The following is an 8,470-nucleotide window of genomic DNA, read 5'->3' as shown; positions in this document are numbered from 1 at the left end:
ATCCCTTGACCTAACCACCTCCATAAGCTGACTGGAGAAGTCCTGGTCTAGCTCTTCCCCCTGGTTGAGTGGTCTGTAGTAGACACCCACTGTAAGGTCCCTTTTGCCATGCCCCCCTGTAGTTTTTACCACGGTGTCTCTGCCCAACCCTCCTCTAACCCAAAGCTATGCTCAAAAACTCAAATAAATGCAAAACAAAACTGAAATGTCATTTACCAAAACAAAGGGAATTCCACCCTTTACAAGTCCGGCAGGATGGCTGACATTTAAGATTTGATCTCTTTCTCTGTGTCTGAAGCTTTGACTTCAGCTCTACCCTGATCAAGAAGATGGCCTTCTACCCCAGTTAGAGGTATAGGTTGTTGTTAGAAGATTGATTATGTGGTGGAAACATCCAAAAGACTCTTACAGCAATATCAGTGACACACTTGAGGAGGAGGAAGAATAGAATTTGCTGATTTACTAGCTTGCAAGAATCAACTTATAAGGGTATTTTACCCTTGCCAAGGAAAATGGCTACATATAAAAAGAGGTGAATGGCAATGAAGATGACACTATATAATTTATGGTCCCAGGGTATACTTACTTCTGGCTCAGCTGAAAATAACAGTGTTCCACATCAAGCATAATGGTACATTAATAGCTTGGCCAATGCTCAGATAGTAGATCATAGAAGAGAATTGCATATAATACTACAGCATCCTGTTTGGAGTCTTAAGAGCCAAAATCTAACAGTAATTACTTGGATGGTTGGTAACTCAGTTCCTACTGCCTTCATAATGACTGCACGGTTATGCTCTCAGTGGGAATGGAGTCTGATATTGTGCATCAGGAAGATAAACTTACAATAAAATGAGTCTTACTCATAAATCCAGTCTTCTAGTTCAGACCTGCAAAGAGACAATATGTACCTGAAAAGCATGTATCCCTTCTCTTGGGGAAAGTGAGAATAGATAAAAGAAAAGGGAGAAATAAAATATTACTTAGTCTAACTGCTGAGTTGTTTTGCTGCAACAAAGCTGTTAATACATAATACACAATTGTTCCTGAGAAATTAATGAGCGTCTCATGTTATAGAAGTCTCTTAGTTTACCCAGCATTTCTGCTAACAGCAAAAAACACAACAAAATGCTATTAGGAGCCTCAGATTTGGCACTAGAACAGTGCATAAAGTGCCGGATGCTGGGATATTGCCAGGATATTGTCCTATTAGTTTTGTACATGGCTTGTGTTTCCAGGCCAACCTATTAAATTCTAATTAATTAATAAAAAGAATTAGCATACAGCATACCTCACAAAAACAAGCAACTTCAACCTTATTATGCAAGCTTCCTCCCCGCTCCCCCACCCCCTGGTTTACAGGCCCTTTTTCCTGCATCACATCACACTGGATCTAAATGAGACAGCAAACTGCACTGGCCATGGACCCCAGCTGTCATATAGGCAATGAAAATATCCCCTGCGGACTGGCTTTGTGTTTAAAAGGAATTAAAAGGATTTTTCCGCAGTACATCAGGATTTATACAATACAGTGGAGGAAACAGGCCCATAAATAAATGAGGAGAATAAAATTAATTAATTAATTATAAATAGGAGAAAGTATTTAATGCCTTCTTTTTTTAAGCATCCATCTTGTTAAAGCTGGCTAAAAGACAATAAACAAAAGGTAATGAAAAATGAGTAGAGTGAACAGAAGACTCATTGTGTCATGTCTAAAATTAGATTGTGTGACATTTGTATTGCCATGGAATCATGGAACATTCAAAGATTCTTGTACTAACTTTATAAATGTTAAATGTATCTTTATGGGTTTATTGTAACCCTAAATCAATGCCTAAACTGAAGGGTGCTTCCAGCCAGATTTAAAGACTGAAGGAATGGGAAGCAGTAATTAACAAAACAATGCAGGTAACAAGTTTTGAATTTTCACTCCCCCTGGGGAAACAGCACACCTACATGTCTGACCTGGTTCAAAGGCTTTAACAGAACACTTGGAAATGGATAAAAGAGATCTCAGTTCTGTGTGGGGGAGATGGCACTCTGTTTAAGAACTGGCATGTGACTGTGACATGACCTCCAAAGCGCCTGAGGTACTTTAGACCTGCCAGGGTCTCCATGGCCATGACTATATTGCCTCTCTGTACAACCTGGGCAGCCACCCAGAAAAGAAGCCCTGTCCATTTGGTCTCGCTCCATGCACATGCACTGATGGCTAAGAATGGTCATGAGCAGCCCTGAGCACAGGGCACTACTTTCAGAACCTCTGTCTTGGAAGAGTCTGAACATGGCGCCGAGGGCAAGTGCTCAGGCAAGCTTCCAGCCATGCAGGCTGCCTGTTTTGACTTGGGGATGACACTTATTTTCTTGTCAAAAGTCCCATGCTTGGCAGGGAGACAGCAAAAACATGATGCACCTGGGAGCTGGTTGAGGGGCTGACAAGCTTGACACCTATGTAAGCTGCTTATTTTTCAAAGAGATTTCTTTTCTTTGAAATCTTCTTAATAGATGGTAGAAGAAAAGAAGGAAGAAAAAACTTCAGGAAGTACCCTGCACCACATTTAGGGCCCTTACATATGAATTTCACATGTGATAATTGCAGAAAGGATGGTCATTCAAGAACTGGGCCTTACAGCTACACTCACAGATGTTCAACCAGCTGATGCTTCATTTGGTGCAAATCTATTGTTGTGTGAGACAGATTAATGTTTTGTAGGCTTGTGTGAAGCAGCAAGTATTTGCTTTGGATTTGGCCAATTCAGAGGGACAGTGATTCAATTCGGTGATTTGGCAGGGCTTGGGGGCGGGTGTGTGCACCCAGATCGGGATGGGGCCGGTGGCAGGGGCTATGGGGAATTTTAGGGTGGCTGCAGCTCTCCCCAAAGCCGCTGCTCCACTGTGTTCTGTGGGGCGGGCAGAGCCTGGGCTGTGCTCCAGGGCTGAGACTGGGGCTAGCTGCTGACAGCACAGCCCTGGCTGCACCTGCCCCGTGGAGTACAGCCCAGAGGCAGGTGGCTGGGGCTAGCCTCCCAGCGTGCAGCCTGGCGCAGCCTGCTTCATGCAGATCTGGGGGCACATGCTCTCCCGGACTGGCAGTGAGACCCCCCCCCCTCCCTGAGTCCCGCACCCCCCTGCCCTGGCTGGGCAGTTTGTCCCAGCCCCAGCCCCAATCCCTCCCCTGCTGTGGGGGCATTAATCTGCCCCCCGCCAACCCCTTCCCTCCCTGCTTCACCCACTACAGCAGACTTACCAGCTGGAGGCAGCTATATCCAGCACCGTGGAGGACTGCTGCCTGTATAGTCTATGGCTGAATCTCTGAATCAGCACCAAATCTCTCCAAATTGATTTGGAGGCTTCTGAATTGATTCAGACCTTTTAATGGGTCTCCTGATTCAATTTGGATTTGGAGATTTGGCTGCCAAATTGGGACAAATCTCTTCCAAATCGAATCAGCTACCAAAGCTTCGCACTGCCCTATGCCTTGTTTTATGACAAATGTTTGCTCACTGAATAACCCTCCCATTGCGCCCCAGACAACAGAATTGCTAATGTTAAAGTTAGCCTGCTAAGGCAGTCACAAAGAGCTGCAAGAGTCTGCAGCCCTCAGTCTGGAGGGGGTACATTTCAGGACTATGCCCCCCAAAATGTTGATAGCTACAGGCCTGAGGCCTAAATGGAGTAACCCCCCAAGAGACAAAAAAGGGGTCAGGTTAAGTGAGGAACTGTGGCAATAAACTGTATTTGATTATAAATTGCTAGCACACTTCTAGACATTGAATAGATAATAAAATCAACATATGGATTTAAAGAAATGAGTTGGTTATTGAGGGGATCAATGTTAGGCCTGGTCTTTACTAACATCTTCATTAATCTCCTGCAGGCAGGTATCACTATCTCATTAAAAATCTTGCAGGTGATACCATATTGGCAGGATTTACATGCATCCATCAAAATAGAGAAATAATAAAAAGTTACTTGAAGAAAATAAAGGACAGAAAAAAATGAGATGCAATTTAAAAACTAAAAGTTCATAAATTTAAAGAAAAATAAACAAACATAGACAAGGCATGGGAAGGAGCTAGGATAGCAATACCACTGGGGAGTAGCAGGGCAGGGTAACATGGCCTGTAACTGGACAGAAAATCTGGGAATAATTTGAAGTATGAGATGAGAACAAAAAATTGCCCAGGGTCTGATTTTGATAAGATTACAATATGTGAATATCTTAACTCATGCAATTATTTCTGTTGATTTCAGGAAACAACTTACATTCTTGATACAATCATGTGATTGAGCAAGTATATGGTAGATCTTCTTTATATGGCTTTAGTGCTTCTTTATATGGCTTTTGATCAGTGGTTCTTAACCTTGACCCATTTGTAAATTTTGATGGCCAGTCGCAAACCAGTGCCTCTCACTCCTGACCTGCTGCCCCCAGTCCCCATCTGTGGGGCATGGGGGTTCCAAGCAGCCCCCTGCAGGCTGGAACTCTGCCAGCCTGCAAGGGGAAATCCATAGTTTCCCATGTTCTTTTTCCTAAAGGATAATCCATTTTACAAGTTTGTTTGCAACCCTTTCATTTATTTTTGTGACCCACATTTGGGTTGCAACCCACGGATCAAGAAATGTTGCCTCAGACTAACTGGCTCAGAGAGACATGAGCCTTCATAGGTGACAACCTAAAATGGGGAGGAATTAGTGTAGTATGGATGGTAAAACTATGAGTAATAGGATTTGATTTAAAAAAGCAACAGTTATTCTGGGGAGTTTGTTCTATTACATATTATTTTATTGTATTTTAATATTTTTATTCGTCTTTATAATTTATGTCATTTTTATTGTGAGCTGCTCTAAACCTCTTTTTTGGCAAGGCAGCTCATAAATCTAATAAATAACTAAATAAGCATCTGGAAAGTCTTTTGAACAGTGAAATGTCCTGAACCATAGAACAGTCTCCCAAGGAACGGAGAGAACCATATAGCTGTAGACTTTCAAAACTAAAAAGGACAAAATCTTTAAAAAGGTATTATAGAGAATAAATGCCAAAAAGATAGACTGGGTTAGTGGTGCCCAGCCTTCCAGCCCCATTGGCCAGACAAATGGCTCAGGGTCCATCAGTCTGTGGGTGTGATCCAGCGCACTAACCCATCCCCACAAGCCTGGAACCCACCATGTGTCAGCTCAGTCTCACGAGGCTAGATCCAGCTACAGAGTGATACTGCACTCCAGCCATGTTATCTCACCAACAGGACTCCCCAAGGTCTAGAAATTTGGCAGCGGAGGAGTGGTAAACAATGCTGCCACCATTCCCTTGCCACCAAATTTCCATATCTTTGTGGATCCCCGTAGGCTGTATGACATAGGCAGAATTTGGCCCATGAGCCAAAAGTTGAGCACCACTGGACTGGGTGATTTAAGAAATCCACATCTGTCTTCCCTCATCAAAAAAAAAAAATACTGGAGGTACAAAAAGACAAGGTCAAAAGCAGACAGGATGAGTGCTGAATAAATATGTAAGCACCTTGGAAACAAGAACAGATCTGTCTTCCTCTGTGGGGGTCTCCAATCCTGCAATTATTTCTTCTGTTCACTTTGGTTTCACACATTTCTCCCTGTTCCTGCATTATGCTCTGGCCTTACAATTATCACTTTTGCTACAAAAGAAAAAAAATCACACATTTGAAATTCTCTTCCAGCACAATTGATCATAACATTTTATGAAGTGCCAATGGCTTTCCTTTCAGCCTATCCAGCTCGTATACTCAAAAGCATTTCCAAATCCTGTTCTCAACAACGTTTTTTGCTGCCACAGCTGTTCTGTCTCCAGAAACAGGGAATTTATTTTTTAAAAGTGTTAATAGTAAAAAAGCAGAAAAGGCCTGACACTTCCTAATATGAATAGGGCTATTAGTAAGAAAGCAAGCAAGATTTTGGAGTTAAAGCACAAGACAGAATTTTAATGGAGGATTCTAGTAATGACTCAATGCTAGCAAAATCATTTACACCTCTTCCATCCACATTTTTCCATCTCTGATATTGGAAGAAAATATTAACACTACATGAGTGATGAAATGTAACGCTCCAGGTTGTTTAAAGCACTTTGAGATCATTGGATGAAGGTTATTTTAGATGTACAGTAGATACTTACAGTACCAACACTAGTTAAAGATTAATGGCATGACTTCCATTCTATCACCTCCAATTTCCTTGGCCACAGCTTTCTCTCATCTTACATGCATGCTGAGCCCAAAGGTGTTTAAAAAGGAAAAGGCTTGAATACATTCATCCGAGCTGTTTGAACGATGGGAGTGTAGAAAAACCCTCCCACCCCCAAGTGCTCTAATCAAAACAATTGCATTCTGGTATCTCTGATATCTAAAAACATTACTAGCTTTGTGCGGGAGTCATACTGGGTTCAGGAAACAAGGTGACTTTGAAGAAAATCTGCAGAGTAGGTTTAAAATTATGCATGTTTCAATTCAGCAGTTTTGCATTTGGACATTATGTATTATTCCCAGTTGTTTGGGGCTTGGCGGGCATGCATTTGTTACTGTGCCCTGCTGATGACAGCAGCGGGACATATAAGCACTTTGAGAACTAAAGCAAGCCTGAAGAACTGAATTAGAAAATGATACAGGAAGTGTACCTTGTAAGGAAATAGTGTTAGTCAGGGTGGGGTTGTAACAGCTACGTTCTGCAGAAGGCAGAGCATGGCCGCCAGGGGTGGATCCAAGGTGGGGTGCAGTAGTTCAGTTGCACCCTTTCACATTATATGCTCTACCTCCACTTTAAAACCAGCTGCCTTGGAGGATCATTGGTTTTTCTATTCAGGTATCACTACTGGGTACATCTACATGTGTGCTTTAATGTACATTAGCTTATTTGAATGCACATTAAAGCATCACATAAAAAACATGCTTTTCAGTTAATGCACATTCAAACAGGCTAATGTGCATTAAGCGTCTCTTTAAAATTGTTTGCTTTAGTTAATGCCCATGCAGACAGGCAAATGTGCATTTTCCTAGTACCTCACAGTGGCGGTACTAGAGTTAACGCACTTTAACTAAAGCACATTAATGCACATGTAGATGTGCCTGCAGAGTCAATTGACATCATAGCCCATTACCTCCCTCATTCCTTCTAATCTCTCTCTACTGCTACACAGATGTTAACAACTGCCTTGCTTTTCATTTCTACCCAGGAGAACTTTTGCAATCTTTTCCCCTATGTCTGAAGAAGGGTGCTTGTGCCCAAAAGCTTGCAATTAAAGAATTATTTTTTGCAAAAATCAAGTTGGTCTAATGAAAGATAACACACCTCTACCACCAGTTCTGACTCCTTTTGCCAAAAGGCTCTTGCAGTTCCCCTATTCAATCCATTATTTCTTCTGCAGTTTTGCTGTCTTAACGCCTCTCTTCTATTTCCAGGTCCTGCAGACTCTGTTTTTGTTGAAGCTCTCGCTGAAAAATCATGTGGTATTATGAACTCAGGTATAGGAATGACTGACGATGAAGGACTGGGGGCACTGTCCAAATGTCAAAAAGGCTAGATTTGGTTTGAGGAATCTTGAATAAGAAGAGACACTATGGTGGCTCCTGCGCTAATGAGGCAATTCTGATGATTTTTTCAAAACTTTTGTTTTGGCTTGCTGTGGGTTTTTTTTTTTTAACTAAGTTTCAATTCAGCCGGTTTGTGCACATTCCAAAACTATAGTCGAGGTGGTTTTTTTGGCTTTTATTTTAAACTCAATAATATACTCTTCTCCCCCCACCCCGCATATTACTAAAACTTCTAGTTTCCCTTTAAATCCTGCAAAAATGGGTATCGTGTGTGATGCTGCGCCACACCATCTGCAGCACCCCCCGAGCTGCACAGGCAACAGCGGCCCTGGAGGGCGCGTGACGTCAGAACACTGGAACGAGCGGTGGGGAGTGAGAAGGCCGTCGGGCACCTGTGCCCAACGCATGCGCAGACGGATCCCCACAGGGCGCGCACGTGCTGGGGGAAACCTCACACATTACGTACGATATGAAGGGGGGGGCATCAGTCACCGCGCATGCGCAACCGACGCTTACTCTAAGCGTGGCTAGTGCGTGGGTGAGGAAAAGGGGTGGGGCGGGATCTCTCCGAGCTGCTGATGGGCCGATGCCATTCCGAGGTCCGTGTCTCCCTCGCTCATTGGCCGTCATCCAACCGTCCGTGTGTGTGCGTGTGTGTGCGTGAGAGAAGACGTGCATTCACCGGCCTTGCTCGCTGATTGGCTCCTCGAAATCCTCCTGTCCCTTCCCACATCGCTCATTGGTGGCCCGCCACGGTAACTCCGACGCCGCGGCTCTCAGGCCTTTGGAAGCTTGGGTCCGGCCCGCTGATTGGATGGCAGGTCCCCGCCCTCCCCATTCCCCTATCCCCCAGCAAAGCGCCGCGGGGGGAGGGGCTGTCTCTCCTTCCCCCTCCCCCCGCCGGGTCCCGCCCC

The sequence above is a fragment of the Gavialis gangeticus genome, unplaced genomic scaffold (assembly GCF_001723915.1).
Source record: "Gavialis gangeticus isolate Ggan-Ray unplaced genomic scaffold, GavGan_comp1, whole genome shotgun sequence".
In the NCBI taxonomy this organism is placed as follows: domain Eukaryota; kingdom Metazoa; phylum Chordata; order Crocodylia; family Gavialidae; genus Gavialis; species Gavialis gangeticus.
This window is presented reverse-complemented; position numbering follows the sequence as displayed.